Source organism: Danio rerio, chromosome 2 (genome assembly GCF_052040795.2).
Source record: "Danio rerio strain M-AB ecotype USA chromosome 2, GRCz13ab, whole genome shotgun sequence".
NCBI classification, from domain to species: Eukaryota; Metazoa; Chordata; class Actinopteri; order Cypriniformes; family Danionidae; genus Danio; species Danio rerio.
This window is the reverse complement of record NC_141022.1, coordinates 42,992,294-43,014,956: the sequence shown is the minus strand read 5'-3', so window position 1 is coordinate 43,014,956 and position 22,663 is coordinate 42,992,294. Positions and strand designations below refer to the sequence as shown.

The 22,663-nt window shown below is 35.8% G+C and overlaps 1 protein-coding gene and 1 long non-coding RNA gene across 3 annotated transcripts in view; both read left to right on the top strand.

Annotated features, from left to right (window-relative positions):
• Positions 1-22,663, top strand: part of spsb4a (splA/ryanodine receptor domain and SOCS box containing 4a) — a 135,914-nt gene that overhangs the window by 75,844 nt on the left and 37,407 nt on the right.
• LOC147846441 (uncharacterized) lies at positions 8,792-20,721 on the top strand. The gene is made up of 4 exons (XR_015478819.1): positions 8,792-11,340; positions 12,510-12,559; positions 12,645-14,647; positions 15,591-20,721. It is a non-coding gene; the product is annotated as an uncharacterized LOC147846441 (long non-coding RNA).

The following is a 22,663-nucleotide window of genomic DNA, read 5'->3' as shown; positions in this document are numbered from 1 at the left end:
TTGACACTGAAGCCCCGTGTGAATGCTGCATGGAACACAAGGATAAATTACATAAATAGACACGTTAACATTTTAAGCTTACTTGGTTCATTCACGCATCAAATTCACATCACATTCGACACAAATTTGTGTCTCTTGCAGGGCTCCTGTCTGCCCTGTGACTCTAGTCACAGGGCACAATTGTTCCACGAACCGGTACTGGTCCGCGGCCCGGTGGTTGGGGACCACTGCTCTGAAGTTTGAATTTTCCAACTCCAGCGATTTGCATCATAAGCAAAACAGTCAACTTGCGCTTCTTCATTCATGCAAATTACATCATTCGCACCGCCTCACTCCTGCAAAATGCACCGTAGGATGAATATTCGTGTATTTGCATTGACTAAACATGTAAATCACTCGCACTTGGCACTTCATCCATGTCTGGTGTGAACGCAGCATAAGACATTTCACTCCACTTACTTGGCTAAATTGCCATTGTGCAAGTAATAAAAGCATGATATCCTTTTATGAAACTCATCATTGCACATTGCATTGAACTTCAAAGTATTAATTTAATAAGCAACCCAGTAAGCACATAATGCAAAGTCCTATCAGTGTCACGTCAGGCCTGTTTATATGGATTAGTTTGCTTTGGCCTTGGCGTCTCTTTACAGAGTCTTCTATTTCCTTGTGTCTCACTCTGAGCGTCCCCTCGTCTGAAGTTGAAAGAGCCCTCTTTCTTTCTTTCATATGGAAAGAGCACCTCAGTAAGTGGCCCAAGTCTGTTTGAAATCTTTTCAAAGCTTCTAGTAAGCATGTCTTTATTTGCTGGAAAATTGTATGAAATGAGCGGAGCAATGTGTAATGCTTGAGAGAAAGAAAGAATGAAAGGGAGAGAGAGAGTGTGCGAGATGAATCTCGAGAGGTGTTTGGCAAAGCCATCTTTGGACCGGTTGCAGAGCTGCACTTGGAATCTCACACTTTCCAAGCAGTGTTAAAAACTGCGCAGCGGATTGTGGGTTTATATACACGTTTTAGGTGTTTTGCACGTTGTAATTTGTGTGCAGGGAGCTCCTTTCTTGTGGAATGCATGAGGCTGCAAGCGACGGTTAGGGTGAGAGAACCAATGGATAATGAATGCAGTTAGGAGGATAGGTTTGGAGAAAAAAATGTAAGCTGTGACATTTTTAGATATGTGCAGCACAGTTTAAACCCCAGGCTTAATTTTAATATATATGCAAGCATGCTCCCAACACTGCCTTCTTACACATCTCAGAGGACAACAGAAAACTTCTTTCATTACACACACTCAGAGCCGTCTGAATGAATCAGACTCCTCTGTGGTGAATAGGTCTTAAAATAGATACTTATGAGTTTAAAGTGTTCAGAGCAGGATACTATTAGAGATGGAAAGGGATAACGTAAACACAAGACTGTGGCAGAAACTGTCAGCAGCTAGATAGCTGCCAGTCATAATAGTTGTACATCATAGGGGTTGTTACGGATCCACTGATTGGCCTAAATAGAATTTTTAAGGGTTAAAGGCGCAGTTTTTCAAGAAACTATATTCACTTGTGGGAGATAATGGCATGGAATATCAAAATAGAAATGGTGTCTCAGAATGTAGTAAGCTCTCAAGTAGTTTTTAGATAGATTAAGCTAGAAATATGCCTACTGTATTTTCTGAAAAATTGGTTATAAATTGCACTGTTCCTATGTTGTATTATTGTTAGTCAAAATATAATTTTACATTCATAATTAATATAAATTACCAATAAATTAACTGCTGTATAAAAGATTGAACTGCTAAATTAGGCAGTTAATTCCAACGCAATCTCACGGAAATTCGTAACTTTTTCCTTTAGTGGCTAATTTGTATGAATTTGTACAATCTCATTCGTACAGTTTAGTACAATTTGCTCATCCCCCAATGGCGATTAGGTTTAAGGCCTGGGTGCCATTCCTCCTTTTTAAAATTGTACATTTAACTTAAAATAGTTAAGTTTCCTCATGAGATCAGGCTGGCCAATTCATACATTGTACTGTAGGTAATGTTACACATCATAAAAAAACAGCCTAAAAATAAATGAATGAACGAATGAATGAACAAACGATTTTTAAAATATTAGGACTACGTGCCCTCGTAATTTGATTAATTAACTAATTAAACTGTTTGTTTTAGTGTTACTTTTGGGGCACAATATAAATGATTTTTCTTAACCCAATCAAGCAATAATCCTAATCTATCTAGCTAAAACAAAACACGACTTTGATGTCCAGAAATAATGTCTAATTTGGCCATTTTGTTTTGAGCAGTTACTTCTGATATTATGGTGCATTTTCATCAGTCTGATTATAAGCAGACAGTGCTAAATATGCAAAAAGTGAAAACATATATAAGCTTGTCACTTCTAAGCTCATATAACTTAAGTTCAATAGTACTTTTGTTGTCCACTGATGTAGCATAAAAAAAAAGGAAATGGAAAGGGGGAATCCAAATAAAATGTTTAGAGATTTTTCTGCTCCCATAATTCTGTGGTGAGTTGTTTTGGATATCATATAAACAGATGTTTCAATATAACTGTAACATTTACTTTCTCTGTCAATTTATGTTTTGAGATTTTACTGCAAATGTCACATCCATAACGCTGGAATCGCTCACAAGTGGTCACAAAGTGAAGTTTTATAAACTAATTTTGAGTGGAGAATATGATTGATTGTGGCTGGACTCTCATCTGCAATTATTGATAAACAGATTAATCCAAGCCTACAACAAATAGCCAATTTCATCCTACTTCCCTTATCTTCATTTTTTATGCAGAATTCCCCCTCCAGGGGGAGCTCTCAAGAACTTCCTGATCTTTGACCTCCTTACTCCTTACACGCTAGATGGCCAGGTGGGAGCACTGGGCTCAATATTCTCAGGGTTCTGTCACCGAACAGCATGTCAAACCTGCAATTAGTATCAAGTAATATCAATGTGTGAACTCTTGAAATGCATTGGTAATTTGGAAATGGTACTAGATCTCGACTGGCTACTGAAAACTCATCAAGTGTTCCAAAACGTGGTAAACAGCCTACATACATAACATGCTAGCCATCATAAGATGACCTAGTAGCTTTAGAATTGTTCTGCAATCTCAGTTTCTAAATAAATAGTTAAATTTCTAATTTAACAACATATTTGACATGCATTTACATGCATAGTGTATCAAAACCAGTTGACTTGCTTAATAAAATAATACTTTTAGACATTATTAGACTTATGTCTATTGCCTAGACATTCTTTCTGCAACAACATTGCTGTGAAGTCCAGAAATTGCTTAGTAAGCAAGCATCTCATTAAGTTTTAATATGCCATATCTATAAAACCCATACATAAGTGAGAATAACATAGACTTATAAGTAGAAAGTAACTCTGCAAGAACACTCGAGAGTCTTGTGAGGGAAGCCTGGAAACACTGATTGTGTGAGACAGAGCGCGAGTGTGAGTGAGAGTTATTTGCGTCTGATTATAAGTGTGTGCGTACAAATTGCGAGCAGGTTTTTGTGAGAGAGAAAAAGAGAGTGCGAGAAGTAAGACGCTTCTGTGCTTCGATGGAGCCCACGTCTGCCCGTTCTGCTGAGCACTGTTTGTGTGAGTGACAGCACCCCGAGAAGTTATCTGCACGCCAGTGGAACAGTGTTTATCACTGCCGCTGTGATTCATCGCACTGCAAATGAAAAGCAGCAGGCAGGCCCTGAACAAGACTCACCACTGCACACACGTACCCACATGTTTGGGATGTGTTAGGATGGGTGACTATGCGATTATATTTTTATCGAAATTCAGCAGGATAGACATCGTATATTTATTCCAGATTTTGTTCTTTCGAGTGATTTCACATTTTTACCTGCAGTCTGTTTTTATTTTGTCTATACACACAGTAGATTATGAAAAAAGATTGATGGTGCATCTCCGCTTTCTTGCACTGACAAAAAAAAAGGAAGGCAAAATGCGTCTTTGTACAGGCTGGGCCATTTCTATGGATACACCTTTGTGAACTTATTGGGAATTTCAACAGAAAAGCAATGGTGCGGTTTGTTTTAAATGTAACTTTATTCTTTCATGAGTTATTTACAAGCCCCCTTACATATACTAATGTGCCACAAACAGGATGTTAATATCACCAACCATTCCCATTTTATTAAGGTTTATCCATATAAATGGCCCACCCTGTATAATAGTAATCATGATTAGATCACAAAAAAACAAAAATCAAAACAAGCATCAGTAATCATAAATACTGCAGTTGCTTAGTACAGTATGGCTCATGTATTTGTTTATATAGACTGGGCATGTAACCTGTACTACAACCCACCTTAAGGGGGCGCTCTAAGTGTTTTGCCTTCACCTTTCAGTGCTTGTGATGCACACTTGATCTGTACATTTCCCTCACCCCTCTGTTATATCTAGCTGTTATTGATCTTTGTGTCATTTGTGTTCATACATACAAACATAATTTCTCGCAATGCCATTATTCACTTCGAGCTACAAGTATGCCTCTTGTCATTCTAATTCAAATTCTAAATACTTTTAATAGAGTAATACTTTTATTATTTTATATTATATTCTTAATTTGTATTATTTTATTGGAGTATTAATAGTATTGATACATTCAATTTGATCTTGCATATATTTGGAATAACGGCTGCTTATGATTCAACTTAGACATTTATATACATGAGTTATTTAAAGAAAATATCTAATATATTATAATTGTCTAAAATATTCTAATTATATTTCAATTCAAGTTCGTTTGTATACCACTTTTCAGAATAAATATTAATGCAAAAGCACCTTTAGAAAATGTGCACACTATTGCATTACAAATTCAGAAGAGTTAAGGTTGTGAGTTACCATAGCTTGACTAATTAACTAGCAACTAATAGCATTTAACTGTTAAAGTTATTATCAATAAACATATTTAATCTGCTGTTATAAATAGGTCATGTCTATGTGTTCAGTGAAGTGTATTTGTGTTTTAGTTGTTCGTGTTGTGTTCAAGAACCACAGTTAAATTATCTACACGTTAATTGACATCCGATTTTATGAGAGATGTGTGAGTAAAAATCTCCCCCCATGGCCTTTAGGGGGCAGTTCACTTAATTTGCTTAATTTACTCACCTTCTGGCCGTCTAACACAATAATTTAACTGACGTCCTTGATGATTTATAAAATGGGTCTACCAGCATTGTGAGTGTAAAAAAATACAAAGAAAAAATACAATTTGAATTAGTTTGAAATAGGGGTGGGCAATTTAGCCTAAAATTCAATTAATTTCATCTCTATTTCTATGGCACTTACAATGTATATTGTGTCAAACAGCTTACCATAGAAGAAACCGTGTCAGTCCAATTTTCAGAGTTGAAGTTCAGTTCAGTGTGGTTTAATTTTCACGGCTGAGAGTTCAAACAGTGAAGAGCAAATCCATCGATGCGCAGCTCCACAAGTCCCAAACCCTGCAAGCCAGTGGCAACAGCGGCAGGGAACAAACTTGCCTGATTGAAAAAAAAAAAAAAAACTTGATAGAAACCAGGCTCAGGCCCCGTTTACACTAATGCGTTTTCGTTTTAAAACACATACGTTTTGCTACAGTTACGCCATCTGTCCAAACTACGCCAAAGTTCTCGAGCTCCGAAAACGGAGCGTTTTGAAAACGCTGGAGAAGCTGTTTTCATTCTAAAACGCTGCTGCTCTGTTTCAGTGTGGATGAGGAAAAACGGAGACATCTGAAAACGGAGGAGGGACTGCTGAGATTCGCTACCTGATTGGGGCTTTTGTGTCATTGCGTATCCTTCCCTTATTCGTCAAGTCCCTATCACATGACTATAACACATGACTATAACGCTACCGGAAAACAGTACTGTAAACAACAAAATGGGCTCAGAAATGGGAGCATTGTTTGCACTATTGTCTGTTTTAGGCACCATTGTGCAGTTATTCATTTGTTACGTTAAGTAACAACTCGACCTCGTCGTCTGTCCACAAAAATTCCTCTCTTGCTTTCTTTGCCATCTCGTTTTATGTACAACCGGCGTTTGTTGACTAACAAAAACCAAATGGCGAGCGAGACGCATGCTTTTTGTTTATACTAGAACACATATGCCCAGAGTGCGTGAATGGTCACATGATATACGTTTTTGGTGGCGTAGTGTGGACGGAGATATGTTCAGAGACGCTAGGTGAGACGCTAGGGTGGATGCGGATCATTTTTGATCTAAAACTCTGTTTTAAAACTAAAACGCACTAGTGTAAACGGGCCTCAGTTGGGCACGACCATTTCTCCTATGACCAAATTTCTTTGGCAGAGGTGCAGTCTAGGTGCCGAAGGCTGGAAAAAATTAAATCTTGATTATTTGAATATTGTAACTCGATTTCAATTAATGAACCATTATTTTATTAATTAATTAATTTAATTTTTTGCCCTCATAGTTTACTGACAATTTTGTACAACATGTTCACTTATTACAATAGATTTTTATGAAGGCTGCATTACTTGATTTTGAAGTAATTGAAGGAAACGCACTACTATCTACTATTAATGATTATTTATTGAACAACAGCATTGCCTAATTAACTTGTACTTTTGCAAACAAAGTAGATTATTTTCAATGTTTTCAAATTAAAAGTGGGAAATAAACCGTGTCTTTTCTAAATAAAATAACTCTTGCATATCCTGTAAATAATATTTTAAACCGTGCATTTTTTATATCTTCTGTAAACAAATATTACGCTGTAAATAAAATAAAATAGGAAATCATAAGAAATAGGAAACAAGTCACGTCTAAACATTCAAGGCTTCCTCTAAACCAGCCTTTAAACTAACTAGTCATCTTATTTTTAAATCACTCATCAAAACATTTTATATTATACAACCTCAAAATACAACCATTCTTGGCATTCCACCCTGCCTGCTTCGGCTGACCAGACAGTGACACTGTTTGTGATATTACAAGCTTCATCGCTCAGTGCTGTGTCTGCGACCCAGAAGTCTTTACTATTCGTGAGGTCAGCCAGCCGTCCAACGCCTTTATGTGGTCTATAATGAGGAAGATGAACAGAGTACCATTTGACAACATGTAGACTTGTGCTAATTGCCAACGCAGAAATGAGCGGGAAATTGACATGTGCCGCTACATTGTGAATGTGTAGATATAATTGGGAGATGGCGGAGAGCTCTGCTTTCTCTTTCTCTCTCTGACTGGCAAAGGGGTGCTGTCACTGTGCCCTGTATTGTCAGGGATTAAAACACCAATTAGCTTTAGCTATGATTCATCACACAATAGCGTCTGATCCACATTCCCACTCTCTCATTTTCAGAGAGAGAGAGAGAGACGAGGGCAGGTATACAGAGAATGTAGAACAAGCGCTACATTGATGATTACTGCCAGTCTTAGATAAAGATGAACAGAAATAGACAAAGCCTGAGAGTCCTGTAAACACAATGCCAGAGGCGTACATGTTGATTTGTTGCTGCTTGATCATGTACAAACACACAAAGGAGTGAACTCCAGTGACCTTCAGTTTTTGGTGTAATTGTGTGTGTCTGGTAGTGTGCTTTAGGGTGAAAAAATTAAGTTGTCATTTAGTTTGAGAAATTCATTCAATCGTTTTTTTTTTTTCTGTTTAGTCAATGATTTATCAGGGTTTGCCACAGCGGAATGAACCGCCAACTATTCCAGCATATGTTTTACATTGCAGATACCCCTCCTGCTGCAACCCAGTACTGGGAAACATCTAGACACTCTCACATTCACTCACACAAACACTATGCACTCAAAAAAATAACTCATTAGATGAACAAGGGAAGAATTACCATTCAATAAGTTTGTTTAGCACTAACTTAAAAAAACTGTTTACGCAATTAAATGCAATTGAGTGGGTCCAATGTGATTTTATCAAATAAAAGTTTAAATCCATTTGTGTTTTATTTAACTTTAACTCAAAGTTCTGATAATATCATGTATGTCCTCATTATGTGTCGTACATTTCAAAGTCTCTTAGTTTTATTTGAAGTTATCTTAAATGAACTGAAAGAGCAATTATATGCGTATTTCATTAGTTACAGTTGATTGATACTGATCCCAGAACTAATTTTTTTGGAGTTATTGCTCATTGAGCAAAGCAACAAACTGCATTTTTGCTAATTAAGCTGCCAACACCCAAAGCATGGGGGCTTCTGCAAGGTGGTAATCTCAAAACTCAAAGCATTACATGAAACTCTTCTAAATCCTCAAAATAAAATGAAGATTAAACTCTAACAAGTCTTTCTATTAACTTAACATTTCACTCTCTTAATTTAATCCCGTGCAAATCATGCTGGGAACTACAAACTAGGTAGTTGGACTAACAGAATTCCTTCGTGTTGTCCCAACTCAATGCTTAAGTTAACTTAATGGTTTCCAAATTTACGTGGACTGAACATAAAACAAACAAATTGGCCAAATAAATGGCAAGAATTGTCATGGCACAAACTGTCACAAAACACTGCTGAAATTGGAGCCTGGACATGCGCAAAAGGAATCAGATGTAGCCAATATTGAGAAATATTAATCACAAATTTGTCTTTAGTTTTGTTATGAATGCATTTTTTTTGTGTAGACTCTTTTTACAATTTCATTTTATTAATGTATTTATTTATTTTATTAAGTTTTTTTTTTTTTTGAGAATGACAATCAGTCAGAATAACTTTTTTTTTTTTTTTTTTGCTATGTTAAACTCATTGTTCTGCATTTTATTTCTTAATAACTATTTTGAATTTAAAATATTGGTTTTGTGTTGTCTAAAATGACTTAATATGTTTGAAGCTATGTCTGCTTTTGGTAATTCTTTGCTAAAAAGGCTCTAAATGACAACATTTTTATTTAAAATTAGGAAAAGCTGTCCTTAGTTTGCAGAATAATACAAGAAATGTTGAACAAAAAGAGAATACAACTATTCAAACAAATATTGTATAATCAGAAATCATATGATCACAAATATTTATGTATAATTCTATTTATTTTCCATAATACTTTAATAAATTTTCTGTTTATTTAACCAATAAGTCTTGTTGATATTTTAAATCTGTTTTACAAGAGAAACCTGGCCAAGGTAACAGTCATACTGTAAGATATAATAATAAAAATAAAATAAACACATTATAACAGGATTTAAACATATTCTATTAATAAAACATTGACAAGTTTTCATTACCACTCCATGTAAAAATTTAATTCACCAATAGAAAAAATATATCAAATGTCAGATATTTTAGTTGCTGCGTAATATGAAAATGAAGTTTTTCCCAGTTCTATATACACTAAAAAGCAAACTCTTAAAAGAGAGCATTGAGGGGTAATTGCCAGAACAAAGACAAAGAAGAGTACAGAGATAAAATCAATGCACCTCACATTGCTTTATATATAAAATTGTTCCAGTGCTGTGTTCTGCATATCTAGTAACGTCCATCCTACTATCTCATACAAAACTGCATTTGTGATGAAATGCAATGAAACATGAAGCAGCAATGTATTGCGATAATCAAGCACAGTTAGTAGCCTTTAAAATTTATAGTTAAAGCAACTTAGCTTTTTTCAAATAAATTGGCTTATCAGGTTGAAATATATTCAGAATATTGTCTCACTGTCTGTGTGAGATAGGTTAGATAAGTGGTGATTGCTGCTATGTAGGTCAGTAGGTTAGAGCTCCATGGTGTCGCAAGCATGAAGCCAACTTGCCTATTAAGTTGGCAGGGTCGCCTGCATCTTATAGGAGAGATTACCGTTCTCCGAGGATCACTTCAATGTGTGTGTGTGTGGAGAAGCGTGTGACTCAGTAGTGCTGTTTGGGCCACATCTGTTCCTTAAGACCCAAGCTATATTTGCTAAGCTGTATTATAATTTTACCTTTGATGTTTGAGTCTCTTAAGACACCTACACTAAACGTCTCTACAGAAGCAGGATCAAAACCAACTTAAACCAGCGTTTTCGTATTAGTTTGGTTCTCTGTGCATCAGCACATGCGACCCTGGACCACAAAACCAGTCATAAATAAAATTTATTTTGTAAATAGGATTGAAACATCACCTAATATCTGAATAAACAAGCAAGCAACATATGGTTTCAGATGGGACAAAGTTTGTCCAAGATTCAGCTATTTGAAATATAAAAAAAATGAAAACAACTGTGGGCCATAGCCATAAAATATATATTAATTGAAGTGCTTTTCAGCTCCTGATTTTCCCACAGTCCCAAGACGTGGTATAGGTGAATTAAACAAGCTAAATTGGCCGTAGTGTATGTGTGTAAATGCAAGAGTGTTTGGGTGTTTCCGAGTGTTGGGTTTCGGCTGGTCATCTGCTGCGTAAAAAACATGTGCTGGATAAGTTGACGGTTTATTTCGATGTGGTTGAATTGATAAAGGGACTAAGCTGAAAAAAAAATGAATGAATGAATGAAGTGTTTTTCAATGCACATTACTAATGACACATTGAGCTTTGATATATTTGCCATAGGACATTTGCAAAATTTCTTCTTGGAAGATGATTTTTACTTATTATTCTAATGAGTTTTGGCATAGAAGAAACATATTGACCCATGCAATGTAATTTTGGCTGTTACAAATATATACTTGAGCAACTTGAGACTTCAGGGTCACATAGATCAAGATGGTGGCCAAAATTTAATGTTGGTGATTATCTGTCCATAATGATTTATATATATTCTCACCGGCCACTTTATTAGGTACACCTGTCCAACTGCTTGTTAACGCAAATTTTCAGTTAGCCAATTACATGGTAGCAATTCAATGCATTTAGATATGTAGACATGATCAAGACTATCTGCTGCAGTTCAAACAGAGCATCAGAATGAAGAAGAAAGGTGATTTAATTAACTTTGAATGTGGCATGATTGTTGGTGCCAGACGGGCTGGTCTCAGTAAATGCCTTGTTGATGCCAGAGGTCAGAGAAGAATGGCCGGACTTGTTCGAGCTGATAAAAAGGCAACAGTAACTCAAATAACCACTTTTTACAACCGAGGTATGCAGAAGAGACTCTCTAAATGCACAACACGTCCAACCTTGAGGCAGATGGGCTACAGCAGCAGTAGACCACACCAGGTGCCACTCCTGTCAGCTAAGAATGGGAAAATGAGGCTACAATTCACACAGGCTCACCAAAATTGGACAATAGAAGATTGGAAAAATGTCGCCTTTGTCTAATGAGTCGACTTTCAGATGGCGACATTCTGGTAGTAGGGTCAGAATTAGCATCAACAACATCCACCCTAAGTTGTATCAATGGTTCTGGCTGGTGGTGGTGGTGTAATGGTGTAAGGCAGGCGTGTCCAAACTACGGCCCGCGGGCCATCTGCGGCCCGCAATCAGTTTTGTGGCGGCCCGCGAGGCTTTTTATAAATATCAATAGAATCTGGCCCGCTATACAAAAATGAACGTAATTCAATAAATAACCACCGGGTGTCGCTATTACATGCATTCAATTAAGCAGCAGTTCTTGTTATGATCTATCTATCTATCTATCTATCTATCTATCTATCTATCTATCTATCTATCTATCTATCTATCTATCTATCTGTCTATCTATCTATCTATCTATCTATCTATCTATTTATCTATCTATCTATCTATCTATCTATCTATCTATCTATCTATCTATCTATCTATCTATCTATCTATCTGTCTGTCTGTCTGTCTGTCTGTCTGTCTGTCTGTCTGTCTGTCTGTCTGTCTGTCTGTCTGTCTGTCTGTCTGTCTGTCTGTCTGTCTGTCTGTCTGTCTGTCTGTCTGTCTATCTACACACAGTTGAAGTCTGAATTATTAGCCCCTCTTTGATTTATTTCTTCTTTTTTAAATATTTCCCAAATGATGTTTAACAGAGCAAGAACATTTTTACAGTATGTCTGATAATATTTTTTCTTTTGGAGAAAGACTTTTGTTTTATTTCGGCTAGAATAAAAAGCGGTTTAAATTTTTTTATGAACCATTTTAAGGTCAAAATTATTAGCCCCTTAAGTCTTCAGAACAAACCATTGTTATAAAATAACTTTCCTAATTACCTTAACTTGACTAGTTAACTTGATTAACCTAGTTAAGCCTTTAAATGTAACTTTAAGCTGTATAGAAGTGTCTCGAAAAATATCTAGTCAATTATTATTTACAGTCATCATGGCAAAGATAAAATAAATCAGTTATTAGAAATTAGTTACTAAAACTATTATGTTTAGAAATGTGTGGAAAAAAAATCTTCTCTCCGTTAAACAGAAATTGTGGAAAAAATAAACGGGGGCTAAAAATTTAGGGGGGCTAACAATTCTGACTTCAACTGTATGTATATATATATATATATATATATATATATATATATATATATATATATATATATATATATGCGTGTCTGTGTGATGTATGTAAAATTTGGCCCGCGACAACGTTTGTTTTTTTGCATCTGGCCCTCGGCCCAAAAAGTTTGGACACCCCTGGTGTAAGGGATATTTTCTTAGCACACTTTGGGCCCATTAATACCAATTGAGCATCGAGTCAACAGCCTACCTGAGCATTGTTGCTGACCATGTCCATCCCTTTATGAGCAGAGTGTATTCTTCTGATGGCTACTTCTAGCAGAATAATGTGCCATGTCATAAAGCGTGAATCATTTCAGACTGGTTTCTTGAACATGACAATGAGTTCACTGTACTCAAATGGCCTTCACATTCACAAGATCTCAATCCAATAGAGCACCTTTGGTATGTGGTAGAACGGGAGATTCGAATCATGGATATGCAGCTGACAAATCTGCAGTAACTGTGTGATGCTATTATGTCAACATAGACCAAAACCTCTAAGGAATATTTTCAGTACCTTGTTGAATCTATGCCACTCAAGGCAAAAAGGGGGTCCAACCCGGTACGAGTAAGGTATACCTGATAAAGTGGCTGATGAGTGTAGAACTGTATCAACTTTCCTTTTATTATTCAATGGTTTAACTGTAAGGAGAATAACATCACCTCATTATACCCAATGTTTTAACTCTTGTTTAAATTTTCATGGAGATTATCTCCGTAATTCATTGGAAAGAGTGGATATTTTGCATACTATGACTCTAATCTTGCATATTGTTTAGAATGGATAATGCACACAACCCAAAGAGACTGTGTTCTCCTCTTCTGTCTCTAATCGGCAGATGACAGCAGCTGGCTCAGATTTTGTATGTTAATCCAGAGGCTTGTGGTAAATTAGCATTTGGATAAGGGAGTTAAAGCAGTGCTGTCATGCCGTTTTAATTGGCCCATCAGCATCTGTCAGTCAGCAGGCGAGCTGGAGACACCTGCTGTGTCATGTATGAACTGAACCAATGATGGATCCAATGCAATATGCATCCAATATTATAAGCTACAGTAAACAGAACACAAGACACCAAATAAAAAAGGCTCCAAAAATGACATAAGTGCCCCAGATATTTTTTGTTGTATCCTACATATGTATTTTTTTTATTTCCAATCCAATGGTATGTAGTTTCTGACTTTTTGACTGCCATCTAACATATCATCATAGCTTTAGGTTTATTTCGTTATGGGCTTAATGCCTCTCTAGACAGATTATAGTGATCTGTAGCTGTCAGATATGCTATCTGTTCCATTATAGAACATGACGCTTTAGTGCTTCAGTGATATCAGATGACGACCAGTGCACTTTGATTCCACCACTGTACTTAACGGTTGTTATATTAAGCAATATCTCATTCTGTACTATGGAATTTATATTGAACTCAAGTGCACTTTAAGAAGCGCCATCAGAGCTAACAGAATGACATTTATCATTTAAGCTATTTTTTTTTTTATCATGATTGTACTGTTACAATTGAATCCTATACAGGTATGTTTAATAAAAAATGATAATGAAGATTGCTTTTTTATTGATTTGTCATTCACTTAAAATAAAGTTGGTTATTTTTGTCAGCTGTCCTAAATTTGGTTAGTTCCGAAGCTCTTGGAATGATAATTACCATGGAAATGGATGTGTATTAGTTTGATCATTAAATTGTAAATATTATGTATGTACAGTATTACTAAATATTAGTGCATTCCACTTCTCTAAATGTGAATGAATGTCAGCAAATATCTAATTGTTTATTTATTGCCAAGTGTCCTAAATGCGAATGACTGTCAGAAATTAGTTGATTATTTAAATAGTAAAAGTAAAATCTTAAAAAGTAATTAAAAAGACTCTAAAACTCAAAAAAAGCATCTGTTTGTTAGCTAATTAATACCAAGACTCTTAAGGATGTACAGTAAATAGGAATGTCAGTAGTGGTGGATTTAGGCATGGGCAATATGGTTGATTGCCCAGGGTGATATCTTGCTTGGGGCGGCAGGCATGGAGACCCTTTCGTCCATGACACCAACCTCAAACTCCATCACAGACAAATATCATTATATGTTAGTTATATGCTAGTAGCATGTTAGATGATAGAAATGTATTGCCAAGGGTCTTAGAATGCAACTGTCAGTATCAGAATTGGCGTTTGTTAGATGGTTGGTTTGTTATTTGGGTTGGTTGATTAATTAGTTCATTATTTAGTTCCAAAGCTCTTAAAATGTAAGTAATTGTCAGTATGTGTAAGTTTAGTTTAAACCAGTGGTCTCAAACTCAATTCCTGGAGGGCCACAGCTCTCCAGATTTTAGCTCCAACCACCTCTAAATCACAATTACGCTGCGTCTAAAACCGCATACAGATGTTACTACTTCAATGTGTTTCTTATGCCGCCATTCATACCGCGGCGACGGCGGTACTTGATGCGCCAGCAGCTTTTGACCGCTGGGTGGCAGTTTAACCACAGATATTCAGCTTTGCCTTTTCACAACACTAAACAGACTTTTCTGTGCGTACCTTATGTGATCAGATGTGTTCAATTAAAATATAATTTTGATTTAGTTTTCTTATAGTGATAAACATGATCTTACCAGGGCTTAAAGTATTCCGGCACCATGCCGGATCTCCGGCGTGCGGCCGTGAGAGAAAAAAAATAGAGCTTGCACATGCGGTTTAGTTGGGGATGCTCAAAATAACCGATTAAGCAATAACCGAAAGGGTGCGTTTGTATATAGGCTTCCATACTATATGTATGTTAAAAAGTATGTTAAAATCAGTATGCGAGCAGAGTAGTACGTCCGAATTCATAGAATTCAAAAATCAGTATGTAAGAAGTACTTGGATGACTTACTTTTTCCGGTGAGATTCTGGAGTGCGCATCCCATGATGCCCCACGAGCAAATTCATGAATGGTAGTGAAGTGACGCAACTGATGCAGGTAGGTCACGTGACCATACAAAATGACGGATGTAGTGCATCCGAATTCCATTCATACTGCTCACATTCTTACTGTATAGAACATACTTTTCTAACGGCCGAGTAGTACGTAGAAATTCAAATGCAGTACCTACTGAGTAGGAAGCGGTTTCAGACGCAGCCCTAGTCTCTAGTAGTCTTGATTAGTTGATTAGTTGGATCAGCTGTGTTTGATTAGTGTTGGAGCAAAACTGCAGAGCTGTGGCCTTTTAGGAATTGAGTTTGAGACCTATGGTTTAAACAGTTTGTTCTAAGGCTAACTATGTTAGTTCTAAGATAATTAATGTCAATTTCAGTTAGTTAGTTAGTTCCAAAGGTCTTCAAATGTAAATAATTGTCAGTATCTGTAAGTTTAGTTCTAGGATTGTTGATGAATGTCAGTTTTAGTTAGTTTGTAGGTTATTTAGTTCCAAAACTCTTAAATTGTCAGTATCTGTACACTTAGTTTAAACAGTTAGTTCTAAGATTGTAAATGAACAAACTGACATTTCAGTTAGTTAGTTAGTTGATGTTTTAGATGGTAAATGACTGTTAGTTGTTAGTTTGTTTGGTCCAAGAGAAGATGATGATGTCCTTTTTAGACAATACTGTAAACGTTTATCTACCATTCCATCTGGTGCTGGGAGAGGATGGAGAGCACCTGGTTTAAGTTTGGAGGGAACAAACAGATGGATAAAGAGGTAAAGAGAGGACAGAGAAGTGGTCTTTACTCTTTTCAGGACAAACAGCTTGGCTCTGTGTTAATTGAGAGCTGGTCATTAGAGGATTACTTTGCTGGATCAAGTTTCAGCTAACGCCATAAGGCCGCAGTCTCACCCACAGCTGTTACATTCATCCTTACTGTAGAACAATCACACACACACACACACACACACACACACACACACACAAACACAAACACAAGTGAAGTCAAGGGGAGGTTAAGCACATGCACAGAATGCCTACGTAATGCAAGAGAAGTTATCAGGAAACTGTTGATTTTTTATTTTTTTGCCAAAAGTTGGCAAGCTGCCCCGTCTTGGGTACTTGATATCTTTTTTTCTGCGCTGGAAATATTCTGGTATGACGGGTATGAAAGTGAGTTATTAAAGCACATCATTATTCAGCCATCCCAGCACGATAGGGCACCCAAGGTTGGTTCAATACCTCAGGGTCGTAATATGTCGAAATGAGACTTGCTTTCATTATTGCTGACCGTGCAGTTTGTGTGACTTATCCGCCAATGCGTACGCACAAAATCGCCCACTGATGGCTTACTAAGCATCTTGGGTAATCTCCTTGAAGGCTTATTTTATAAAAAAAAAAAAACAGAGTAGACAGAAGCTGTTTGTCTTGGGTTTGGTTTCTCTCTTTGACATTGTTGCAACACATTAGGCGTTATTCATGCACACTTCTAGATCTAATCCTAAATATGACACTAATAGTTCATTATGTCAACAAATGGCCACAATGACCTTCTTAATCACATTTTTTGTGGCCTCATAGTTTCCATGTTTTTGTCATGACCACTAACCAAAGTTGTTATTGTTTTGCATTCTTGAATTAGTTTGAATTTTGGTGCTATGAAATTTGTTATCAATTTCAGTTTCTATTATTAATGATTTTGTTAGTTTTAGTTTGGGTTTAATTTTGTGAACACAATTCTATTTAGTATTAATGTTTCATTTCTGGTTTAGCAATTCTAGTTTAACAGAAAGAACAGAACAGTTCTGTGTTGACCAGAGCAAAATTGAATTAATTCACGTCTTGCATAAGTCTTGAGCAAAACTCTTAGTAATAAAATAAAATTACAGTGAAAACAGAAACCGAACCTAAAGCCATATGCGAATTAAATGAAATATCATGAAGAATTAAGACAAACTGTTTTATATAGCTTTATATTAAGCATCATGTATGTCAGGTGTCCTCAACTATGCTCCTAGAGATCTGCCTTCCTGCAGACTTCAGCTCTAACCCTGATCAAACACAGCTAAACCAACAAAGGCCATGTCCGCACTAGGCGATTCTGACGGTATGATAACCTTGGGTAAAAATATCACGGTTTCATAATATCACGGTACTGTAATCACTGCTCTAATATATGTTCTTTTTTAATGTTTTGGTAAAAAACAACAATTAAACACAAAATAACTCATTTTAAGAAACATTTCAAATATTTGCATCATTAGCTTTTGATGTGGAAGGTCCTTTTCAGCTGGAGGTCCTTTTCACCTGGAAAAAACACGATTAATAAAAACAAAACAAAACTTGCATATACCTTAGGAACAGTATTAACCAAGTGTTGGCGGTTTTAAAACCTTGACTTTTTCAAACCACGTTAAACCTTGAAAACGGTTATCGTCCCATGCCTAGTCCACAAGTTAGAGTTGTCCTTTTGTTTTTAAATAAAATCTGCCCGCATAAAATCGAATACACAAAACATATTGGTATGGATGTTAAGGGCATGGCGAGCCAAAAGGTGGCGATAATTACACTTTACACATCTGCATACAAGTCAATGCAAACGTGAGAACAGATTCTAATTACCGTCCTTCTGTGTGAACAACACAGAATACATGATGCATTTGAATAGAACGCATGGAATTTGCCTCATTTGTGTCTTCGTTATTTGATGTGAACCTAATCATGTTGACCAATCAGAAAGGAGAAACAGTGCGAACTCTGACATCATGACTTAGTTGTAGTCTTCAGATGACCACACCAGTGTTGTCACGATACTGGAATTCGGTACCAATCAATACTGAAATTTTAAAAACGTCCATTTCCCGCTAACATTTGAGTGCTGCTGAGCACTTTCCTAAACAGCGCTGATTTGCCATTGTTTTCATATGCTCAACAGAAACATTTGATTAGCCGTAAAGGTGATCAGTTCACCAAACTCACCGCTGTTTACGGAGTCTAACCACATGCCTCAAAGATAAGTCGCTTCATCAGCGGATCGCTCATATATCAGCTCATAAACAGACCAGCTGATCTTCATGGTTTTAAAATTCTCCAGTGTCTCTGTGTCTGTGGTTAGACTCAGTAAACATCAGTGAGTTTGGTGAACTGATGATCTTCATGACTAATCACAGTCATTTCTGTAAACACAATATTTTATTTTATTTCAGCTAGCTTTTCAGGGACTGTTGTTAGTTTTATTTTTTCGTTTGGGATTTTATTTTTTTCACATTTTAAAAAGTTATTTCAGTTAATGACAATTTTTGATTAATAGTTTGTCTTAGTTTTTGTTTTCGTTTTAAGGTCCTGTAAAGTGATTTGAGATATGCATTTATATTCAATATTTGACAATCTCAACTGAAACATGGAGAGATAGTGGGACAAAGTGTAGCCCCTCCCCTTAAAAAAAACAAAAAAACAAGTGAGAGTGGTTTAGCTAAAGTGCATTGAATGAAGGGGCGGGGCATGTCAGATACTTGAGAGCATTTGATTGGTTATGATGTGATGAAGAACTGTAGTGTGAGGTGATGTAAATAAAACCATTGATTCATTTGTGCAGAAGAGAAACTACAAGCTTTACATGTTTATATAAGATTCATATCTTCTAAATTCTAATTTTAGCACTTATTTATAGCACACTAGCTTATAGATATCTTAAAAACAAATAATATTGATACTAGCATCTAAAAAACTTTAATGTCATGGGACCTTTAACCTTGCTAGTAACCTTAGTGTAGCCACAGTATCCAGGCGACTCCGAAAGCATCGCCACTCGTTGATACAGCAGCTTCAGGTTTGACTCTTTGATTCTAGCTTTTTGTTCCCTCCCCATCCCCTTTTTCAGCACGTTCTGTCCTTTCTGCACCGCTCTGTGATATTTGCACACCTAATTGCCTGAAGGAGTTTCCCTGGAAACAGACATCATTCAGTCACTGACAGAGACAAAGGGAGGGAAGAGCGTGAGGGAAGACAAAATAAAGAGAGACAGTATGTTCGCTGATTGAGCTGTGGAGGCTGTGGGCTCGGTTAATAAGCCCGCCTGCTGCTTCCTGACGGACTCCAGCTCATCAGATTTGGCCGTTTCTCATCCTTACACTCATCCAAGCGTAAGCCTGACCACACAAATGAGAGAATGAGGGTGACCGCAGACTTGTAGACGTTCGGATTAAGTTAAGCGTTATTATTATCCGCAGAGCTTAAAATACAGGCCTCGACTTACATTGCGCTCACTGATTGTGGGAGCTTTCAGGAACATGATCCATTTCTAGATCCTGATTTTACCTTCGATATCGAGTGGTGACTTGATATTGTAACCAAATTCTTTAGAAAACTCAAGAAAAAATGGTGTCCGCATAATCAAATCAAATGTTCGGAAGTATTTTATGTTCATAGAAAGCAAATATGTATACTTTAAAGTTTAAAATAACAATACAATCAAAATATGGCTTGCATAATGTCACCTCGTAATTCAGAAATAGATACATTTGAGAAAATAAATCAAAAAATATTTATGTTCTTATTAAAATGTACAACATGATGGACTCTATTTTAATGATCTAGGTGCAAAGTCTAAAGCGCATGGCGCAAATGCATTAAGAGCATGTCCGAATTCACTTTTGCTGTTTTAAGGAAGGAAAATTATGCTCAGTGCCCTAGTACATGGTCTAACAGGGTTGTGCTTATTCCCTTATTGAGTTCTGAGTGTGTTTTGAACATAATGTGCATTAAACCTATCAGATTCTCATCTCTCATTCCAATTAAAAGTCAGACGCCATGGTGCATTCGCTATTTACATGGCAGACTTTGTAAGTGGAAAAACTAAAAGGACAAACGGGACATTAGTGGGAAAACAGTTTAACAGACCATCTGCAGCACGAGAACAAAGAAAGAGCCTCCTCCATTCTGTCTATTTACTTGCTCTTTACTTTACTTTTACTCTTTACTCCTTTAGTAATTTAAGTAAATGGTGGAAACTCACTCCACTGAAACATCCATTAGCCTACATATTTAAATTTGTTTCAAAACTTTCTTAATTCAGTTTTTATTTCCAGTTAACAAATAAATGACCAAAAATAGCGAAGTGTGGTCCGAAAAACTGAGTTACATCTAAAAACATGTCCTATTCGTATGCCCCAAATAGTGCCGAATATTTCTCCAAAACCCAACAGATGGACATATCTAAACTTGTTTTTATTGTAAAAAATATAAATATACATATAATAAATAATAACATTTATATACATATATGCATTTGAACCCAAATAGGCATTTGAACCCAATCTTTCTGAATGAAATGCCTATTTTACTAAATCCATTCAGCTCACGGTAGAAAAAACAAGCCACACCCACTGTTTGCTCATTTAATATTCTGTTTTTCTAGGAACTGTCACAAAAAAAAAAAGAATAAATAAAGATCATAGCTTCCGGTTCATGGAACTTTAAAGAATATTTTTTTAATATGTCATGAAATGTTTAAAATATTTTATGCCTGAAAATATTTTTGTTGCATGAACCTAAATAACATTTTTAAAATATGCAAATAGACATACAAATTACAAGTGAAAATCAAATTTAAAAAAGTGAACAAAACAACAGATCTGTCTGCATTTGCATGTGTGTAATTGTAACTTTGTGGAAGTATAGAAAATACAAGTAAAGAAACATATAGAAAAGTATAAGGCATAACAAAAGGCATGAGAATTTTCAGTCAATGAACCAGTCGTTGATGGTATCAGTATTATTAATAAAGAGAAAACTAATATAATAACAATATTTAAATAAAAAACTGAATGGTAATGAAAAAGTAAGTGATTATAGTCTAGTCATTTACTTGGTGAGATGTTGACCTTTTTGAAGGTGAAAGTGCTTTTGATGTATCGGAATGCATCTATTCTACACTTCAATTCTCTTTGAAGAGAATGGCTGTCCTCTAGCATGAGCTGATTTACCTCAAGTCTACATTTCTGACACAGCAGATGTGCCTGATCATTAGCATCACTATTCATAAAGCAAAAAACCCTTATGCTTACAGTCTTGTGCCTACACAATAGCTGTTTGCTATTCCATGGCTGTTTTGAATGCTGACTTTGGTTAACATCAGTGCATAGAAACTCAAGGTGAACTGAGCTGTAACATGTTGCATATGTTAAGTGTCCATGAATCAATGATGCACTTTGAGCTTTACTTCATTTTATTTATTTATTTAGTCTTTCCCTCATTAACTATAAGAAATGGCATATTTAAACACCCAATTTTAAATCTTAAAAATTAAAAACGACTTGTTAATGAGTTTATAATGACTTATTCTATACTCATTGTCTAGTTAATATATCTCGAAACAAGGAGCATACTTAGAAGCAGCAATGCACAGGATATTATTTATATTATTATTATTTTATCATTTAGACATGGTTTATTTATGGTTCATTTAACTCTCTCTATATATACTGTATGTATGCATATATGCATGTATATTTTTTTACAAGTAAAATGCCTTCAACATTTATTTTAATGTTTTTAGTTTCTAAAAAAAAATGTTTATACACTAAGAAATTAATAATTGAATAATAATTGTTAAAGCAAGGGAAAGATCTGCCAGTGCATTTAATTGTGAGTTTATATATATATATATATATATATATATATATATATATATATATATATATATATATATATATATATATATATATATATATATATATATATATATATATATATTTAAAATAGACAACAATAAAAGCAAAACAATAAATAAGGGGAGGATCATGAAGGATTTCATTATAAAGAATTTGTTAGCTCTGTTAGCTTTCAAGCAGCTTTATGTATCAGAAGATATACACATGAATAATAATAATAGTAATATGTAATATGTAATATCCATTAAAAATGCATTAGATGTCATTTTTTACATTGGAAAAACTGCAGATACCATCTTTAACTCGGAAAAAGGAGTGTTTTAAAGTCCAATTTTGTTTCACCAGATCACTTTAATATTGTGCGCTGGTCTCTCCTCTCTCTCACACTACTTTTCTCTTTGCTCTCTGATCTATCGATTTCTCTCTCTGCCTCCTCAGTCTTCTTGTGCTATATGATCTAAAATCTATGGCATCTTCACTGTACAACCATCATTCATTCCTCCAAATGTCTTTGTACATCGTGTACATGCTAATATGTTTGCACGCAGTGTGTACAGTCTATAGTGATTGCAATTTGTTTGTACAGAAACCCTCCTCGTCATCCCTGAACTGAACCTGGTGTTTAGTTGGCCCACAGCATGATTAATGCTGCCAACTGAAAAGTGCTCTTGAGCAGAACCGATGGCACAGTAGTGGATGGCAAAGGTTCAGATGCTAAG